At 39.5% G+C, this 21919-nt stretch overlaps 1 pseudogene; it reads right to left on the reverse strand.

Annotated features, from left to right (window-relative positions):
• The window catches only part of LOC137234026 (serine proteinase stubble-like), a 159603-nt pseudogene that overhangs the window by 105920 nt on the left and 31764 nt on the right, over positions 1-21919 (reverse strand).

The raw sequence follows: 21919 nt of genomic DNA on the forward strand, positions 1-21919 counted from the left end.
AAGTTCTTCAGATGTTCTTCGAAGTTCTTCCCCAATACGATGATGTCGTCTAGGTACAGTAAGCATGTTTTCCAATGTAGTCCTTTCAGTACCTGATCCATGAGTCTTTCAGAAGTAGCTGGTGCATTACATAGTCCAAAAGGCATCACTGTAAATTGTCAAAGACCATCACCGACAATGAAGGCTGTTTTCTCTTTGTCTTCCTCCTTCACTTCCACTTGCCAGTAGCCCCTTTTTAAGTCCAGTGTAGAAAACCATTTCGTACCAGAGAGCGAGACCAGAGTGTCGTCAATTCTTGGCAGTAGCTAGCTATCCTTTTTCGTAACGTCATTCAACTTCCGGCAGTCCACGCAAAACTTAATTTTGTCATCCTTCTTCTTTACAAGTAATACCCGTGAGCTCCACGGACTAACTTATGGCTCTATGACGCCGCTGTCGCTCATTTCTTGTATTATTTGACTCACAACTTCCCGCTTTGCCCGTGGAACACTACGTGGAGCTTAACGGATCGGCCTCGCATCTCCAGTGTCAATTTGATGTTACACAACGTTGGTGCGGCCTGGTTTGGAGCCACTTTGGTCAAATACGTTTGCGTACTTTAGGAGCAGTTGCTTTGCCTTACTTTGAAAATGTTGATTTAGCCCCTGCGTCCATGCCGTGATGTCATTTGAAAGATTAGTGTTGCTAGTTGAAACGTGTTCCTGGAGCTGTTCACAGTTGATAACTATTTCAGCCTCTTGGCATCTTCCCAATATAGCTCCTTTTGTCAGTTTGAGTGGTGACTTGAACTCATTGAGTACTCTTACCGGAATACGTCCATCCTGTTTTGTCATAGCCAGGGTTTTTCCTACAAGTACGTTCGGTGTTGATTTGTTTGCTGGCTCGACAACCCACAATTTGTTTATCCCACAATCTCCATCAACCTTTGCCCAGATGACTGCTTCGGATTTTGGTGGTATTTGTTGACTCTGTTCCACCAGCACTCGTTTACTGCTGTAGCCTCTCTCGTAGCCGAAAGTAAGTGGCACATCCATGTTCTTATATCCTATCGTCTTGCTTTGCATATCGATCTTGATGCCTTGGTCGATTAAGAAGTCCACTCCAATTTTGATTTCATCAACAATCTCTGCCACTATAAAATTGTGTAGTACCGTGACTTTCCCAATTGCTACTTCACATGCTACTTCTCCAATTACCTGGGTATCCTCTCACATGGCTGTACGTAATCTTGCTCCAAGCAATGGTCTTATCTTCTTGTTGACTAAATCTGATCGAATGATGGAATGGGAAGCACCCGTATCTACAGTCAGTAAACGTTTCTTTCCATCCACGTGTCCTCCGATAGTAAGATTTCTTGATCTTCTTCCAATTTGCGAGATAGAGATTATGGGACATTCAATTGAGCGAGCCAGCTGTCGCCCCTTGCGGCTGACTCTCTTTAGTTTAACGATTGAGTAGACTTGGAGATTTGCTCATCTCCGTCAGCTCTGCGTTTACGGCCACCCACATTGTTGGAACTATTAGGACCGGTGCTGCATTGACGTGTAATGTGGCCTGGGTTGCCGCACTTGAAACATTTCATAACTCCAGAGTTTTTCTGTTGTGATCCCTTCAGTGCTTACAAAATTGTGTCCAGCCAATCTGACCTTTCTACTTCCATACGATGGACTTTGTACGCTGGCTTACTCAAAAGTGAGGCAGTTTCCTAAGTCAGTGCATGCGATACCGTTTCAGCAAATGTTGGCTTTGGGTTCGCATATGTAGCTCGTTTCGTTTCGGCATCCCGTATTCCATTTATAAAGCTCTGAATTTTAACCCTCTCGGTGTATTCCACAGGTGCGTTTTCATTTGCGAGATAAGCCAATCTTTCAACATCCGACGCAAACTCCTGCAAAGTCTCATTCGCTTTTTGGTAACGGTTTTGTAACTCAATTTGGTATATCTGTTTTCTATGCTCGCTTCCATAACGTCTCTCGACAGCGGCCATCAATGATTCATAGTTGTTACGCTCTCCTTCGGGAATCGTCTGTTGGATTTCGGCTGCTGGCCCCTTCAATGCTACGACACTTATGGACTTTATTGTCAAACATAGAGTGTTTGGAGAGGTGCGTTGTTATATGTATTCCGTTGAATGGCAAAAGCGGGGATTACCGCACGCACACATTTTGATTTGGTTGGTTGATAAAATTACACCGGATCAAATTGATAGTGTGATATCAGTTGAAATAACGGATCAAACGATTGATCCAGATTTGTTCGAAGTCGTCACAAAAAATATGATACGTGGACCTTGCGGTGCATTGAATGTGAGATAGCCATGCATGATTGATGGAAAATGTTCGAAGCGATACCCACGAGCATTGATTTTGGATACGGTCACGGTTGACGATGGATATCTGGCATATCGTCGTCGATCCACTGATGACAATGGTAAGTCAGCGATAATAAAGATGGGAAATCAAAATTTTGAAGTTGACAAACGTTGGATTGCCCCATATTGTACATTGTTGTCCAAAACATTCAAAGCGCATATTAACGTATAAATAAAGGAAGCGATATGGCTGTATTCGGTGCAGTCCAAAATGGCAACGACGAGATTAAAAAATATCAAATGGGGCGTTATGTAAGCAGTAACGAAGCGATATGGCGAATTTTTTCATTCCCAATACACGAAAGACATCCAAAATTCGTTCGTTTAGCGGTTCACCTTGAAAATGGCCAACGCGTTTATTTTACTCCTGAAAATGCAGCGCTTGGAGTAACAAGTGCACCGTCTACAACTTTGACTGCCTTTTCCCATTTATGTCAATCGGACGATTTTGCAAGGACATTGCTATATGCAGAAGTGCCACAATATTTCCCATGGGATAAATCCAGTAAAACATTTAAAAGGCGAATACAAGGTACAAGGAAAACCAGTTCAAGGTCATTCTAATGTGTTCTCAATATATTAGGACGCATTTATGCAGTTCATCCAAATAATGCTGAGTGTTTTTACTTGTGATTGTTGTTAATTAATGTTCGTGGCCCAACATCATTCCAAACTTTAAGAACAATTAATGGTGAATTGTGCGCTACATATCGGGAAGCATGTCAGCAATTAAATATGTTGGAGGATGATAAACATTGGGGAGATACCTTTGCCGTTTCAGCTGTAATAGCCAGTCCACGTCAAATACGAACATTATTTTCGAAAATACTTGTAATGTGCTCCCCATCTAATCCATTGAAACCAAATACGTCGAAATACTGCAAATTATGAGTTGGAATTCACATTGGAAATTTACAATGAAGCATTGATAAGGATTGACGACATTTGTCTATGTCAAACAAATCGTTAGTACAATTGGGCATGCCAGCAGCAAATCGTCCTTTACATGTTCATATGTTCAATCGAGAACTGGGGATCAATTCTCTAACTGTGAAAAACTGAAAAATGTACACTCATTGAAAACTCATTTGCACACACAATTTACACTTTAAATTTTCATGCGATTCTGTAAATTATTGTGCACATTGTTTTGCTGAATGATCGCTGAATGTAAAAGTCTTATGTCAGTGAGAAAAATATTCATCAAAGGCCATGAAAACAAAAAAGTCATTCTGCAACAGTGCGTATGAGTTTTGAATGTCACAATAGTGTACACAGGTTGCCAAGAAAACTCACGAAGTTTTTATCAGTGAGTTTTTTTGTTCACAGTTTTGCTTTACAGAATCAGAATTTCAAAGTTTGGATGCTCATGGGGGAACAGGCAAAACCTTTTTGATTTCATTGATATTAGCAACAATTCGATCAGATAATAACGTTGCATTGGCACTCGCTTCTTCCGGCTACATTACTGGAAGGCGGTCGCACAGCACATTCTCCATTAAAGTTGTCTTTGAATATGCAGGTAAATGAAACACCAACATGTAATATTTCAAAAACATCTGGAATGGCAATAGTTCTTAAAGTATGTAAGCTCATCGTATGGGACGAGTATACTATGGCACACAAGAAATCATTGGAAGCACTTGATAGAACTTTGAAAGATCTACGAGAAAGCCAAACAGCGAGGTGCCATGATCCTATTGGCTGGACATTTCAGGCAAACATTACCTGTGATCCCAGAATCCACGGCTGCAGATGAAATCAATGCATGTTTAAAATCATCGTATTTATGGAGACATGTAAACAGGCTTACACTTACTACAAACGTATGTGTTCAACTACAAAACGATCCGTCAGCAGCTGAATTTTAACAGCAATTACTGAAAATCGGAAATGGCCAAATATCTGTCGATCCAAAAGGAATGATTACATTGCCTAACAATTTCTGCACATTTTCACAGTCTAAAGAGGCATTGATGCAGAGTGTATTTCCAAACATATTTCAACATTACATAAACTATGATTGGCTCAGCGAAGGAGCAATTTTAGCTGGGAAAAATAAGGACGTCAATGATATAAATGCAGCTATTCTGTATCAAATACCTGGTCGCATAGTTGCATATATGTCAATGGACACTATTACTGATCAAGATGATGTCATAAATTATCCAACTGAATTCTTAAACTCACTCGATTTGCCAGGCATACCACCTCAAAATTTACGATTAAAAATTGGAGCACCGATTATTATGCTGCGCAACATTAATGTGACACGACTTTGCAACGTTGCCAGACCCGCTGTGAAGAAGCTAATGGGTAACGTTTTGATAGCCAGAATTCCACTGATTCCGACGGACTTACCATTCGATTTCAAACGCCTTGCCTTCGCTATGACAATCAATAAGGCGCAAGGAAAACCCCCTCCAAGTTCTTCAGATGTTCTTCGAAGTTCTTCCCCAATACGATGATGTCGTCTAGGTACAGTAAGCATGTTTTCCAATGTAGTCCTTTCAGTACCTGATCCATGAGTCTTTCAGAAGTAGCTGGTGCATTACATAGTCCAAAAGGCATCACTGTAAATTGTCAAAGACCATCACCGACAATGAAGGCTGTTTTCTCTTTGTCTTCCTCCTTCACTTCCACTTGCCAGTAGCCCCTTTTTAAGTCCAGTGTAGAAAACCATTTCGTACCAGAGAGCGAGACCAGAGTGTCGTCAATTCTTGGCAGTAGCTAGCTATCCTTTTTCGTAACGTCATTCAACTTCCGGCAGTCCACGCAAAACTTAATTTTGTCATCCTTCTTCTTTACAAGTAATACCCGTGAGCTCCACGGACTAACTTATGGCTCTATGACGCCGCTGTCGCTCATTTCTTGTATTATTTGACTCACAACTTCCCGCTTTGCCCGTGGAACACTACGTGGAGCTTAACGGATCGGCCTCGCATCTCCAGTGTCAATTTGATGTTACACAACGTTGGTGCGGCCTGGTTTGGAGCCACTTTGGTCAAATACGTTTGCGTACTTTAGGAGCAGTTGCTTTGCCTTACTTTGAAAATGTTGATTTAGCCCCTGCGTCCATGCCGTGATGTCATTTGAAAGATTAGTGTTGCTAGTTGAAACGTGTTCCTGGAGCTGTTCACAGTTGATAACTATTTCAGCCTCTTGGCATCTTCCCAATATAGCTCCTTTTGTCAGTTTGAGTGGTGACTTGAACTCATTGAGTACTCTTACCGGAATACGTCCATCCTGTTTTGTCATAGCCAGGGTTTTTCCTACAAGTACGTTCGGTGTTGATTTGTTTGCTGGCTCGACAACCCACAATTTGTTTGTCCCACAATCTCCATCAACCTTTGCCCAGATGACTGCTTCGGATTTTGGTGGTATTTGTTGACTCTGTTCCACCAGCACTCGTTTACTGCTGTAGCCTCTCTCGTAGCCGAAAGTAAGTGGCACATCCATGTTCTTATATCCTATCGTCTTGCTTTGCATATCGATCTTGATGCCTTGGTCGATTAAGAAGTCCACTCCAATTTTGATTTCATCAACAATCTCTGCCACTATAAAATTGTGTAGTACCGTGACTTTCCCAATTGCTACTTCACATGCTACTTCTCCAATTACCTGGGTATCCTCTCACATGGCTGTACGTAATCTTGCTCCAAGCAATGGTGTTATCTTCTTGTTGACTAAATCTGATCGAATGATGGAATGGGAAGCACCCGTATCTACAGTCAGTAAACGTTTCTTTCCATCCACGTGTCCTCCGATAGTAAGATTTCTTGATCTTCTTCCAATTTGCGAGATAGAGATTATGGGACATTCAATTGAGCGAGCCAGCTGTCGCCCCTTGCGACTGACTCTCTTTAGTTTAACGATTGAGTAGACTTGGAGATTTGCTCATCTCCGTCAGCTCTGCGTTTACGGCCACCCACATTGTTGGAACTATTAGGACCGGTGCTGCATTGACGTGTAATGTGGCCTGGGTTGCCGCACTTGAAACATTTCATAACTCCAGAGTTTTTCTGTTGTGATCCCTTCAGTGCTTACAAAATTGTGTCCAGCCAATCTGACCTTTCTACTTCCATACGATGGACTTTGTACGCTGGCTTACTCAAAAGTGAGGCAGTTTCCTAAGTCAGTGCATGCGATACCGTTTCAGCAAATGTTGGCTTTGGGTTCGCATATGTAGCTCGTTTCGTTTCGGCATCCCGTATTCCATTTATAAAGCTCTGAATTTTAACCCTCTCGGTGTATTCCACAGGTGCGTTTTCATTTGCGAGATAAGCCAATCTTTCAACATCCGACGCAAACTCCTGCAAAGTCTCATTCGCTTTTTCGTAACGGTTTTGTAACTCAATTTGGTATATCTGTTTTCTATGCTCGCTTCCATAACGTCTCTCGACAGCGGCCATCAATGATTCATAGTTGTTACGCTCTCCTTCGGGAATCGTCTGTTGGATTTCGGCTGCTGGCCCCTTCAATGCTACGACACTTATGGACTTTATTGTCAAACATAGAGTGTTTGGAGAGGTGCGTTGTTATATGTATTCCGTTGAATGGCAAAAGCGGGGATTACCGCACGCACACATTTTGATTTGGTTGGTTGATAAAATTACACCGGATCAAATTGATAGTGTGATATCAGTTGAAATAACGGATCAAACGATTGATCCAGATTTGTTCGAAGTCGTCACAAAAAATATGATACGTGGACCTTGCGGTGCATTGAATGTGAGATAGCCATGCATGATTGATGGAAAATGTTCGAAGCGATACCCACGAGCATTGATTTTGGATACGGTCACGGTTGACGATGGATATCTGGCATATCGTCGTCGATCCACTGATGACAATGGTAAGTCAGCGATAATAAAGATGGGAAATCAAAATTTTGAAGTTGACAAACGTTGGATTGCCCCATATTGTACATTGTTGTCCAAAACATTCAAAGCGCATATTAACGTATAAATAAAGGAAGCGATATGGCTGTATTCGGTGCAGTCCAAAATGGCAACGACGAGATTAAAAAATATCAAATGGGGCGTTATGTAAGCAGTAACGAAGCGATATGGCGAATTTTTTCATTCCCAATACACGAAAGACATCCAAAATTCGTTCGTTTAGCGGTTCACCTTGAAAATGGCCAACGCGTTTATTTTACTCCTGAAAATGCAGCGCTTGGAGTAACAAGTGCACCGTCTACAACTTTGACTGCCTTTTCCCATTTATGTCAATCGGACGATTTTGCAAGGACATTGCTATATGCAGAAGTGCCACAATATTTCCCATGGGATAAATCCAGTAAAACATTTAAAAGGCGAATACAAGGTACAAGGAAAACCAGTTCAAGGTCATTCTAATGTGTTCTCAATATATTAGGACGCATTTATGCAGTTCATCCAAATAATGCTGAGTGTTTTTACTTGTGATTGTTGTTAATTAATGTTCGTGGCCCAACATCATTCCAAACTTTAAGAACAATTAATGGTGAATTGTGCGCTACATATCGGGAAGCATGTCAACAATTAAATATGTTGGAGGATGATAAACATTGGGGAGATACCTTTGCCGTTTCAGCTGTAATAGCCAGTCCACGTCAAATACGAACATTATTTTCGAAAATACTTGTAATGTGCTCCCCATCTAATCCATTGAAACCAAATACGTCGAAATACTGCAAATTATGAGTTGGAATTCACATTGGAAATTTACAATGAAGCATTGATAAGGATTGACGACATTTGTCTATGTCAAACAAATCGTTAGTACAATTGGGCATGCCAGCAGCAAATCGTCCTTTACATGTTCATATGTTCAATCGAGAACTGGGGATCAATTCTCTAACTGTGAAAAACTGAAAAATGTACACTCATTGAAAACTCATTTGCACACACAATTTACACTTTAAATTTTCATGCGATTCTGTAAATTATTGTGCACATTGTTTTGCTGAATGATCGCTGAATATAAAAGTCTTATGTCAGTGAGAAAAATATTCATCAAAGGCCATGAAAACAAAAAAGTCATTCTGCAACAGTGCGTATGAGTTTTGAATGTCACAATAGTGTACACAGGTTGCCAAGAAAACTCACGAAGTTTTTATCAGTGAGTTTTTTTGTTCACAGTTTTGCTTTACAGAATCAGAATTTCAAAGTTTGGATGCTCATGGGGGAACAGGCAAAACCTTTTTGATTTCATTGATATTAGCAACAATTCGATCAGATAATAACGTTGCATTGGCACTCGCTTCTTCCGGCTACATTACTGGAAGGCGGTCGCACAGCACATTCTCCATTAAAGTTGTCTTTGAATATGCAGGTAAATGAAACACCAACATGTAATATTTCAAAAACATCTGGAATGGCAATAGTTCTTAAAGTATGTAAGCTCATCGTATGGGACGAGTATACTATGGCACACAAGAAATCATTGGAAGCACTTGATAGAACTTTGAAAGATCTACGAGAAAGCCAAACAGCGAGGTGCCATGATCCTATTGGCTGGACATTTCAGGCAAACATTACCTGTGATCCCAGAATCCACGGCTGCAGATGAAATCAATGCATGTTTAAAATCATCGTATTTATGGAGACATGTAAACAGGCTTACACTTACTACAAACGTATGTGTTCAACTACAAAACGATCCGTCAGCAGCTGAATTTTAACAGCAATTACTGAAAATCGGAAATGGCCAAATATCTGTCGATCCAAAAGGAATGATTACATTGCCTAACAATTTCTGCACATTTTCACAGTCTAAAGAGGCATTGATGCAGAGTGTATTTCCAAACATATTTCAATATTACATAAACTATGATTGGCTCAGCGAAGGAGCAATTTTAGCTGGGAAAAATAAGGACGTCAATGATATAAATGCAGCTATTCTGTATCAAATACCTGGTCGCATAGTTGCATATATGTCAATGGACACTATTACTGATCAAGATGATGTCATAAATTATCCAACTGAATTCTTAAACTCACTCGATTTGCCAGGCATACCACCTCAAAATTTACGATTAAAAATTGGAGCACCGATTATTATGCTGCGCAACATTAATGTGACACGACTTTGCAACGTTGCCAGACCCGCTGTGAAGAAGCTAATGGGTAACGTTTTGATAGCCAGAATTCCACTGATTCCGACGGACTTACCATTCGATTTCAAACGCCTTGCCTTCGCTATGACAATCAATAAGGCGCAAGGAAAACCCCCTCCAAGTTCTTCAGATGTTCTTCGAAGTTCTTCCCCAATACGATGATGTCGTCTAGGTACAGTAAGCATGTTTTCCAATGTAGTCCTTTCAGTACCTGATCCATGAGTCTTTCAGAAGTAGCTGGTGCATTACATAGTCCAAAAGGCATCACTGTAAATTGTCAAAGACCATCACCGACAATGAAGGCTGTTTTCTCTTTGTCTTCCTCCTTCACTTCCACTTGCCAGTAGCCCCTTTTTAAGTCCAGTGTAGAAAACCATTTCGTACCAGAGAGCGAGACCAGAGTGTCGTCAATTCTTGGCAGTAGCTAGCTATCCTTTTTCGTAACGTCATTCAACTTCCGGCAGTCCACGCAAAACTTAATTTTGTCATCCTTCTTCTTTACAAGTAATACCCGTGAGCTCCACGGACTAACTTATGGCTCTATGACGCCGCTGTCGCTCATTTCTTGTATTATTTGACTCACAACTTCCCGCTTTGCCCGTGGAACACTACGTGGAGCTTAACGGATCGGCCTCGCATCTCCAGTGTCAATTTGATGTTACACAACGTTGGTGCGGCCTGGTTTGGAGCCACTTTGGTCAAATACGTTTGCGTACTTTAGGAGCAGTTGCTTTGCCTTACTTTGAAAATGTTGATTTAGCCCCTGCGTCCATGCCGTGATGTCATTTGAAAGATTAGTGTTGCTAGTTGAAACGTGTTCCTGGAGCTGTTCACAGTTGATAACTATTTCAGCCTCTTGGCATCTTCCCAATATAGCTCCTTTTGTCAGTTTGAGTGGTGACTTGAACTCATTGAGTACTCTTACCGGAATACGTCCATCCTGTTTTGTCATAGCCAGGGTTTTTCCTACAAGTACGTTCGGTGTTGATTTGTTTGCTGGCTCGACAACCCACAATTTGTTTGTCCCACAATCTCCATCAACCTTTGCCCAGATGACTGCTTCGGATTTTGGTGGTATTTGTTGACTCTGTTCCACCAGCACTCGTTTACTGCTGTAGCCTCTCTCGTAGCCGAAAGTAAGTGGCACATCCATGTTCTTATATCCTATCGTCTTGCTTTGCATATCGATCTTGATGCCTTGGTCGATTAAGAAGTCCACTCCAATTTTGATTTCATCAACAATCTCTGCCACTATAAAATTGTGTAGTACCGTGACTTTCCCAATTGCTACTTCACATGCTACTTCTCCAATTACCTGGGTATCCTCTCACATGGCTGTACGTAATCTTGCTCCAAGCAATGGTGTTATCTTCTTGTTGACTAAATCTGATCGAATGATGGAATGGGAAGCACCCGTATCTACAGTCAGTAAACGTTTCTTTCCATCCACGTGTCCTCCGATAGTAAGATTTCTTGATCTTCTTCCAATTTGCGAGATAGAGATTATGGGACATTCAATTGAGCGAGCCAGCTGTCGCCCCTTGCGACTGACTCTCTTTAGTTTAACGATTGAGTAGACTTGGAGATTTGCTCATCTCCGTCAGCTCTGCGTTTACGGCCACCCACATTGTTGGAACTATTAGGACCGGTGCTGCATTGACGTGTAATGTGGCCTGGGTTGCCGCACTTGAAACATTTCATAACTCCAGAGTTTTTCTGTTGTGATCCCTTCAGTGCTTACAAAATTGTGTCCAGCCAATCTGACCTTTCTACTTCCATACGATGGACTTTGTACGCTGGCTTACTCAAAAGTGAGGCAGTTTCCTAAGTCAGTGCATGCGATACCGTTTCAGCAAATGTTGGCTTTGGGTTCGCATATGTAGCTCGTTTCGTTTCGGCATCCCGTATTCCATTTATAAAGCTCTGAATTTTAACCCTCTCGGTGTATTCCACAGGTGCGTTTTCATTTGCGAGATAAGCCAATCTTTCAACATCCGACGCAAACTCCTGCAAAGTCTCATTCGCTTTTTCGTAACGGTTTTGTAACTCAATTTGGTATATCTGTTTTCTATGCTCGCTTCCATAACGTCTCTCGACAGCGGCCATCAATGATTCATAGTTGTTACGCTCTCCTTCGGGAATCGTCTGTTGGATTTCGGCTGCTGGCCCCTTCAATGCTACGACACTTATGGACTTTATTGTCAAACATAGAGTGTTTGGAGAGGTGCGTTGTTATATGTATTCCGTTGAATGGCAAAAGCGGGGATTACCGCACGCACACATTTTGATTTGGTTGGTTGATAAAATTACACCGGATCAAATTGATAGTGTGATATCAGTTGAAATAACGGATCAAACGATTGATCCAGATTTGTTCGAAGTCGTCACAAAAAATATGATACGTGGACCTTGCGGTGCATTGAATGTGAGATAGCCATGCATGATTGATGGAAAATGTTCGAAGCGATACCCACGAGCATTGATTTTGGATACGGTCACGGTTGACGATGGATATCTGGCATATCGTCGTCGATCCACTGATGACAATGGTAAGTCAGCGATAATAAAGATGGGAAATCAAAATTTTGAAGTTGACAAACGTTGGATTGCCCCATATTGTACATTGTTGTCCAAAACATTCAAAGCGCATATTAACGTATAAATAAAGGAAGCGATATGGCTGTATTCGGTGCAGTCCAAAATGGCAACGACGAGATTAAAAAATATCAAATGGGGCGTTATGTAAGCAGTAACGAAGCGATATGGCGAATTTTTTCATTCCCAATACACGAAAGACATCCAAAATTCGTTCGTTTAGCGGTTCACCTTGAAAATGGCCAACGCGTTTATTTTACTCCTGAAAATGCAGCGCTTGGAGTAACAAGTGCACCGTCTACAACTTTGACTGCCTTTTCCCATTTATGTCAATCGGACGATTTTGCAAGGACATTGCTATATGCAGAAGTGCCACAATATTTCCCATGGGATAAATCCAGTAAAACATTTAAAAGGCGAATACAAGGTACAAGGAAAACCAGTTCAAGGTCATTCTAATGTGTTCTCAATATATTAGGACGCATTTATGCAGTTCATCCAAATAATGCTGAGTGTTTTTACTTGTGATTGTTGTTAATTAATGTTCGTGGCCCAACATCATTCCAAACTTTAAGAACAATTAATGGTGAATTGTGCGCTACATATCGGGAAGCATGTCAGCAATTAAATATGTTGGAGGATGATAAACATTGGGGAGATACCTTTGCCGTTTCAGCTGTAATAGCCAGTCCACGTCAAATACGAACATTATTTTCGAAAATACTTGTAATGTGCTCCCCATCTAATCCATTGAAACCAAATACGTCGAAATACTGCAAATTATGAGTTGGAATTCACATTGGAAATTTACAATGAAGCATTGATAAGGATTGACGACATTTGTCTATGTCAAACAAATCGTTAGTACAATTGGGCATGCCAGCAGCAAATCGTCCTTTACATGTTCATATGTTCAATCGAGAACTGGGGATCAATTCTCTAACTGTGAAAAACTGAAAAATGTACACTCATTGAAAACTCATTTGCACACACAATTTACACTTTAAATTTTCATGCGATTCTGTAAATTATTGTGCACATTGTTTTGCTGAATGATCGCTGAATGTAAAAGTCTTATGTCAGTGAGAAAAATATTCATCAAAGGCCATGAAAACAAAAAAGTCATTCTGCAACAGTGCGTATGAGTTTTGAATGTCACAATAGTGTACACAGGTTGCCAAGAAAACTCACGAAGTTTTTATCAGTGAGTTTTTTTGTTCACAGTTTTGCTTTACAGAATCAGAATTTCAAAGTTTGGATGCTCATGGGGGAACAGGCAAAACCTTTTTGATTTCATTGATATTAGCAACAATTCGATCAGATAATAACGTTGCATTGGCACTCGCTTCTTCCGGCTACATTACTGGAAGGCGGTCGCACAGCACATTCTCCATTAAAGTTGTCTTTGAATATGCAGGTAAATGAAACACCAACATGTAATATTTCAAAAACATCTGGAATGGCAATAGTTCTTAAAGTATGTAAGCTCATCGTATGGGACGAGTATACTATGGCACACAAGAAATCATTGGAAGCACTTGATAGAACTTTGAAAGATCTACGAGAAAGCCAAACAGCGAGGTGCCATGATCCTATTGGCTGGACATTTCAGGCAAACATTACCTGTGATCCCAGAATCCACGGCTGCAGATGAAATCAATGCATGTTTAAAATCATCGTATTTATGGAGACATGTAAACAGGCTTACACTTACTACAAACGTATGTGTTCAACTACAAAACGATCCGTCAGCAGCTGAATTTTAACAGCAATTACTGAAAATCGGAAATGGCCAAATATCTGTCGATCCAAAAGGAATGATTACATTGCCTAACAATTTCTGCACATTTTCACAGTCTAAAGAGGCATTGATGCAGAGTGTATTTCCAAACATATTTCAATATTACATAAACTATGATTGGCTCAGCGAAGGAGCAATTTTAGCTGGGAAAAATAAGGACGTCAATGATATAAATGCAGCTATTCTGTATCAAATACCTGGTCGCATAGTTGCATATATGTCAATGGACACTATTACTGATCAAGATGATGTCATAAATTATCCAACTGAATTCTTAAACTCACTCGATTTGCCAGGCATACCACCTCAAAATTTACGATTAAAAATTGGAGCACCGATTATTATGCTGCGCAACATTAATGTGACACGACTTTGCAACGTTGCCAGACCCGCTGTGAAGAAGCTAATGGGTAACGTTATCGAAGCAACAATTTTGAAAGGGAAGTACAAAGGAGAAGACGTTTTGATAGCCAGAATTCCACTGATTCCGACGGACTTACCATTCGATTTCAAACGCCTTGCCTTCGCTATGACAATCAATAAGGCGCAAGGACAGTCTCTACAAATGTGCGGTATTAATTTAGAATACCCAATTTTTTCTCATGGACAATTGAATGTAGCTTGCTCACGAGTAGGCAAACCATCGTCTTTATTCATTTACGCGAAAGATGGAAAAAGCAAAAACGTTGTCTACCAAAAAGTGTTACAATAAAGTTCGAATGAAATTGTATCAAAGAATTTGCTTTGTTTCGTATTAATTTTATTCTCTTTCAGCAAATCATTGAATTTATTGCCTAGCGAAGCGGGCGAGGGTACACGCTAGTCTATATATATAAAAATGAAATGAGGTTCGTTCCTGTCCATGTTTTGCGACCGATTGGAGGCCAATTTTATTCGTTCTCTTTTCATATTATAGGGATCAAATAGGGGAAGGTTTTTAGCAAAAAAAAAATTTTAAAAATTGTTTAGGGTCTTGAGATATAGGTCAAAACGTGGACCCGGATAACCCTACGATGTGTTTGTATAATATGGGTATCAAATGAAGCTTAATATGGGTTACCTTTCGTACCCCTGGTTGACTAGAGTCTCGAGATATAGGCCAAAAGATAGACCCAGATACCCCTAGAATGTGTTTATACAATATGGATATCAAAGAAAGCTGTTGATGAGTTCTTTAGCATAGGGAAATTTTCATACATCTGGGTGACTAGGGCCTCGAGATATTGCCCAAAACGTGGATGAGAATAACCTTAGGATATATTTTTACATTATGGGTTTCAAATGGAAGATGTTAATGAGTACTTCAATATGGGCACCAAAAGGAAGCTGTGCTGATGAGTGGTAATTTTTCTCTGGGTGACGAGCGTCTCGACATCATTTCACGTGTACAACATTTTTTGAATAAATATACAAATTTTTCGATTTGTGTCGTGCTTCTAAGTTGCAAATTTTTTCGAAGGAGAGTAAACATAAACACCGAGGTTTGTACATTGTTTATGAGAGGGGCTTCGGCACACATACACAAACGTATGTCACATTTCGCTGCTGGCTGAACATTTCTACTGCTTTGTATTTGTTATACAAACTACGCTTGTGTTCCGTTAATTTGTGTGCAGTTCAACTGTGAGCAGTGTTCGGACTTCTACCACTAAAGTGGTAGATCTACCACCTCTTTTCCTGAAATATAAGTTCTACCACTTCTACCACGCAAACTTAAAAATAGGTGGTAGATTTTTATAGAAGTTTTCTGAAGAAACCTTATTTTTTCCACAATTATTCGGAAAGAAAATCAATGCAGTGGAACGGTTTTATAAAACTCAAAATAACGTCTGGCTTAGCTCTGATCAACATATTACCTATTTTCCTTCAGGTTTTTAGTACAAAGTGGCTATTATTAATTATATCAGGATAATTAAAATATAACCAAAATCTAAAAGGGGGCGTGGCACCACCCTCACAAATGGAATATATCATACTGCATATCTCTGGATGTAGTAATGGAAGGATAATTAAAATTGGTAAGGAGCTATGTGACGTTAAGTACTAACACCTCCAGTAAAATGTGAAATTTGGAAAAAAGGGGCGTGGCACCTTCCCTACAAATGGGATTTTTCAGAACTATGGTGCCGCACAAACTTATTATTTTAAGACCTAAAGTTTGACTGCATTGTTGAGTTTGGCTGTTATTCCTTTTGGATGTTGAGTAATCTTTCGCCGTTTAAAAAAGCTTGTTAGCTTCAGCCTATCTACATCTATATATATAAAAATCAAATTCGGTGTGTGTGTATGTTCGCTATGGAAACGTATTTCCCACACTTCAATCATCACCAAATTTGGCTATACCTTCCTTCGATCAACGCGAAGGTGTTAGGCTAAAAATAATTTCGATATATAAAAGGGCCGTGGCACCTCCCATACAAATGGAATTTTTGGTACTGCATAACTCTGAAGGTATACGCCAGAACATTGAAATTTAGTAAGGAGTTATATGACGTCAATCCCTAACACCAACAAGAAAATGTCAAATTGGGAAAAAGGGGGCGTGGCACCGCCATACAAATGGAATATATCATACTGCATATCTCTGGATGTAGTAATGGTAGGATAATGAAAATTGGTAAGGAGCTATATGACGTTAAGTCCTAACAAAACCTGCAGTAAAATGTGGATTTTGAAAAAAGGGGCGTGGCACCTTCCCTACAAATGGGATTTTTCAGAACTATGGCTGCCGTACAAACTTAGGTTATTTTAACACATAAAGTTTGACTGCATTGTTGAGTTTGGCTGTTATTCCTTTTGGACGTTTAGTAATCTGTCGCCGTTAAAAAAATTTGTTTGCTTCAGTATATCTACATCTTTTATAAAAATCAAATTCTGTGTGTGTGTGTTCCCTATGGAAACGTATTTCCCACACTTCAATCATCACCAAATTTTGGGTATAGGTTCCTTCGATCAAGACGGAGTTTTTTCATATTTCAGAATTAAGAATTTATAATAAATTTTTTTTTTTTTTGGCTATGCGAACGAGCAATCTTAGGTCCCAAAAATGATCATGTATACAAAATCAATGATCGGATTCAAAACCAAATTCTTGGTGAAGTGAAGAAATATAAATAGATCGACATACTTACAGATGAAGATCAAATTGTGAGTTGTCAAATTGAACTTCTAAACTCTTCAGAACCACCAGGCATTCCAGCCTGCGCATATATCAGCTTTGAAAATTGGCTCACCAATCATGCTTCTTCGGAATTTAGACCCACCAAAATTGTATAATGGAACCAGACTTTGCGTTAAGCAATTAATGCCGAATGTAATCGAAGCAGCAATCATCAGCGGTAAAAGCAAAGGTGAAGACGTGCTCATACCACGGATCCCAATGATTCCTACAGATTTTCCATTCAATTTTAAGCTCTTATAGTTTCCTGTATGCCTTACTTTTGCAATTACAATCAAAAAATCAGAAGGACAATCGCTTTCTGTTGCAGGATTAAATTTAGAGGATCCATGCTTTTCCCATGGCCAGCTATATGTCGCTTGCTCCAGAGTTGGAACGCCAAAAAATTTGTTTATCTTTGCATCGAAAATATTGCGTACCCATATGAATTACAATAAGATGCAATAATAAAAGGATTTAAACGAAAATTCCACCAAATATGCGTACAAAATTCAATTCGATTTATAAAACAATAAACTAAATTATCAACAAACAAAACAGAAAAAATAACGCAACACTCATTCTATCTCGGGCGCTACAACGTACGCCGGGTATAGCTAGTTACTTATCGATTGGGATTCAAGAGGTTGTTGAGCGTAACCCTTTCAAGGGGCTGGCAGCGCAATTTTTGACTTCTCCTAAACAATAATCAACCTCACGAATGTGACCCAGAAGGTTCACCCCGGTCATAGCAAACAGTTCGCGCGACTTAGTACCCATCCGGAAAAGGATCAAAATCGTTAAAACTCCCCAAAACCTTCGTGAGTCTCCTTTTATCTACATGTAGAAGAAGATTTATTTATTGACATCAAAGTGCTTTTTAACTACCGGCTTTGTAACTAGACCGTAATTTTTCGGCACTGGTTCGCCCTTTTACTTCAGAAGTAGCCCAACACTCCAATGAAACTATAAAATATCCTTTTATACACTGGCTCAGGTTGTATATCGTCGCATTTCCTCAGAGAATTGCCGAAATACCTCTAGGGTGCACTTTCCCATTCAGTCCACAGCCTGTGTCCAGGAAGTACAATTCTGCTCTCAATTTGGACACCTACCAAACAGCTTTTGACAGTGGAGGTGGTGGTGTGCAACAAGAATGTTAGCACCTACGATGAGTATCTTAGTCTCATCAAATGCAATATGACTTCCGAACTGTGAGAAGCAGTCAAAGAGAAGGTGAACTATCAATCTGTGTAACATGTCCATCAACAACGACGCTGTCATTCCTCCCACTCCGCTATGGGGACATGATTCATCAGCTAACTGCTGCTATTGTTTAACCGCTACTTAACTGTTGCCCCCGATTCTACCATACTAACATACTCATCTGCTACTCAACTTTTGCCGTCCCGAAGTTCCACCACTGCTACGACCATTGCCCAGTTAGTATCATGCAACCTCTCACTTCTGGCCCCCTTTCCCTTACTTGCTGCTTACTAGTGCCCTTGACCGCCCTAAGTTGTTCAGCTACTTCCGAGTTCGCCTGCCCTGCGATTGCAAGATCAGTCATCTCACCGTAGTAGTAATCAACGACATCGTTCGCTCTCAACTACTCCGATCAGTTCATATTAACAAGCCCAGTGAGTTGCTCTCGCGCTCCCCACTCTCACACCCATGGCCGTAGAGAGAAAATCCGGGCCCGGGACTAAACAATTTACGAGCCCCCTATAAAAAATCCACTAATACATTTGATTAATTTGAATCAATGACGTCTCATTCATGAATCACTATTGATGGATGACATCAAACAAAATTTTTCCCACATCAACTAAATGATTTTTGGACTAAGTGCTAAAAATAAAATTAACACAGAGTATTTACTGTTTATACTATTTTATTCTTTTCTAGTTATTTGGTAACATTTTAGTACATTTCTGATAAATATAATGATGATTATAAATTTTAATTATTCAATATAGATGGTTCGGATATCAAAGAGTGGCTTTTCTTGCTTTTTTTGCTGCAAAATTTTTTAAATTAATATTAAAATTTGACTGTCTTGTCAAAACGGATTCAACACAAACCGTGGCAAGTCCTTAAATTCGCTCTTGAGGTGAACACGATCTATGAAAGCTTTTGATTCTTGCAAGGACGCTGAAAGAATGTTCTGCCCTAGCTACAGTATAGGTATAGTGCAAAAGATACGTAAAGCAACACAAATGTTGGGGAAAATCGTATACAGATTTTGAACATATGTAGATGACATTTAGCAATTCCAATGGTGACAAACCATTATCAAAATTTGCTTCGTAAATGTGTTTCAAGTGAATTATTTCGCATTCTTAGCTTTGAGAAACGTCCGACTTGTATTTTCCGACAAATTTTGCTGCACTCGCCCGAATAGTAGTTTCATCCATGTCTTCAAATTGCCACAAAAAGGAAAACGTCTCGTTCAAATTCTCATAGTTGCAAATCGTTCAGTAATGCCAGTGACTACCGAATCCACGATCACCAAGAATGTATTGTTTTTAAAATCAGACTCTGTATCATCCCTAATCATCTCATTTCCATTATCTTCAAAACGTTTTTTGGGTTTTCTCTTTCGAATGTCCGGAAACTTTGGCGAGATGTTGAATTGAATAGCAACTGTTTTGCATTCGTTTACAATTGTAAGGCTAATGAGGCATCAAGATGTCGGGATGCCCCCCATAAATTCAGAAAACAAATATTCAGATTTCAGAAAACATTAGTCAGAACCCTTTTTTCAGAAAGACAAAATTCAGAGGTCAAAACTAAGAAGTCAAATCTCAGAAGTCAAATTTCAGAAGTGAAAACTCAGAAGTCAAATTTGAGAAGGCAAACAGAAAAAACATTAAATTTTTCTCAAAATTCAGAAACGTTCGTTTATTTGGAAGGAATTATGTATAAAGAAAAAGTATTAAAATCTAAAATTTTAAATTGTGTGCATTAGCAAGCATGTAATTAATTAAAACTTTTCGGGTTTATGTTTTACAAATGAATTTAGAATATTCAAAAAACGAAGTCTTATATTTTATCTTGCGTTTCCGATATGACTCGCCCCAGCTGAAAATTGCTGCAGTTTTGTTTCTGTTATTGCATGTTCGTTTTTTATTTTATTTATAAAATTAGAAATATTAGCGTGTGTCCCAAACGCACTTCGAATGACGTTGTACGGACTTCACCCAATTTAACATCTATGGTGGCGTCTCTAGCTTGGAGTACGACGTTTCTTTCATTAATGGTAGTCAGTATTTTGAACCAAATTGAGGGCAGCAAGATACATTCGAACTTGTTGTTGTACTTGAGAATGCCGGTAATATCTCCGTATGCTTGTGCAGTAAAATATAGCTTAAGTAATGAGTTTAGTGCTTGTGTTAATCCTGGAACATGGTTTGCAAATGGTCTGATTGCCTCAATTCTAGCCGATCACCAAGTGTCTGAAAGACTGTGAAGAGAGCTTGGTACTTTTTTTTTGAGGACGTCCCATTGTTGTGGACTGCTGCTGAAAATAGTAAAACATTTTTGTACAACTCCGAAGAAAGTAATTGCACCGGTACAACATTCTGCAGCATAAATACCACATAAATTGAGACTGTAGGTTGCACAAGGCGAGTAATCAGCATTCGAGTATGACGTAGTGATCCGTTGTAAGCTCCTTTCATATTGGCGCCGTTATCTTTTAATGGGATTTCATGTTTGACTAGAGTATAGCAAATTAGATCAGCGATTTTCTGACCAGTTTTTTGGTTACCATTCACGAAAGCCAAAAATCGTTCTTGAATTGTAAAATTTGTTGCTTCCGAATTGAAATGGAGTTAGCGCAAAATGAACGTATTCTGTTCAACGTGACTAGCATCAGGCGTAGCATCAACGATGATAGCAAAATACTTGGCTTTCTTGCCTTGATCTAATATAGTTTCACTCACATGCTTTGCACAAATTTCTATAAACTTGTTCTGAATCTCTGGGGAAAGTAAGTGAACTTGTAAACGTTTGTGCTGTCGTTGTGAAATCCTAACATTCTCCAAATGATCTCTAAGTATCGGATCATATTGGCTTATGAGATCTTAGATGCCCAAAAAATGTCCAATTTTTTCCTTCACCAAGATATATACTTTCGCCTTTGAAAAATAGGCCTCTTTCACCAAAAAATAAAATAGTGGCCAAAATTCTATATAAAATTTCTTTCTACTTTTGAGTTTCAGCGATTAGCTGTTCATTGATAAGTGTATCAACTGTAGCCTCCTTTTGAATTAGATTTTGTAAAGATCGCCATTGAATATAACATTTAATGTGATCTTGAGTATTTTCGTGTGATGGCAGTTTATCGTATAGCTTCTTCCATACCTGGAATTTCGAATATCCGCCAGGAGAAAAAATTTTAGGTCTATTTAAATAAAGTATTGGTGCTTAACAGACGACATGACAGGCAATAAAAAGCATTGCTACTGGCACTCCACACTAACCAGTCACGCTCCTCTTTCTCTCCATTTGGCAAGATTCTGTTTAACAACGCGGTGGGAAATGCCTCGTCATGACAATCACGTGGAAAAATAAAAGGGCACTTTTGATTACCTCGCGGAATTATTTCGTTGACTTCTTCAGATCGCAAAAACTCATTATTAATGGTACCGATATCAAACTCGCTTAAATAATCTGGACTTTGATACAGAGTTGGTGGTATTGTTGTTGAAGATGAACCTTCATCAGTGTTACCAAGAACACTCTACGATTTCGGATTCATGTAAACATACATTTTTGTTTGATGTTTTTATTGTCTCCTCCCTGTTCGAAGGCTCAGGCGAAAAATTATTATCAATATTGGTTGCTTTTGAAATTCGGCTTAACATTTGCATATGGAACAACTAAAGG

The sequence above is a fragment of the Eurosta solidaginis genome, chromosome 1 (genome assembly GCF_040869045.1).
Source record: "Eurosta solidaginis isolate ZX-2024a chromosome 1, ASM4086904v1, whole genome shotgun sequence".
Taxonomy (NCBI): domain Eukaryota; kingdom Metazoa; phylum Arthropoda; class Insecta; order Diptera; family Tephritidae; genus Eurosta; species Eurosta solidaginis.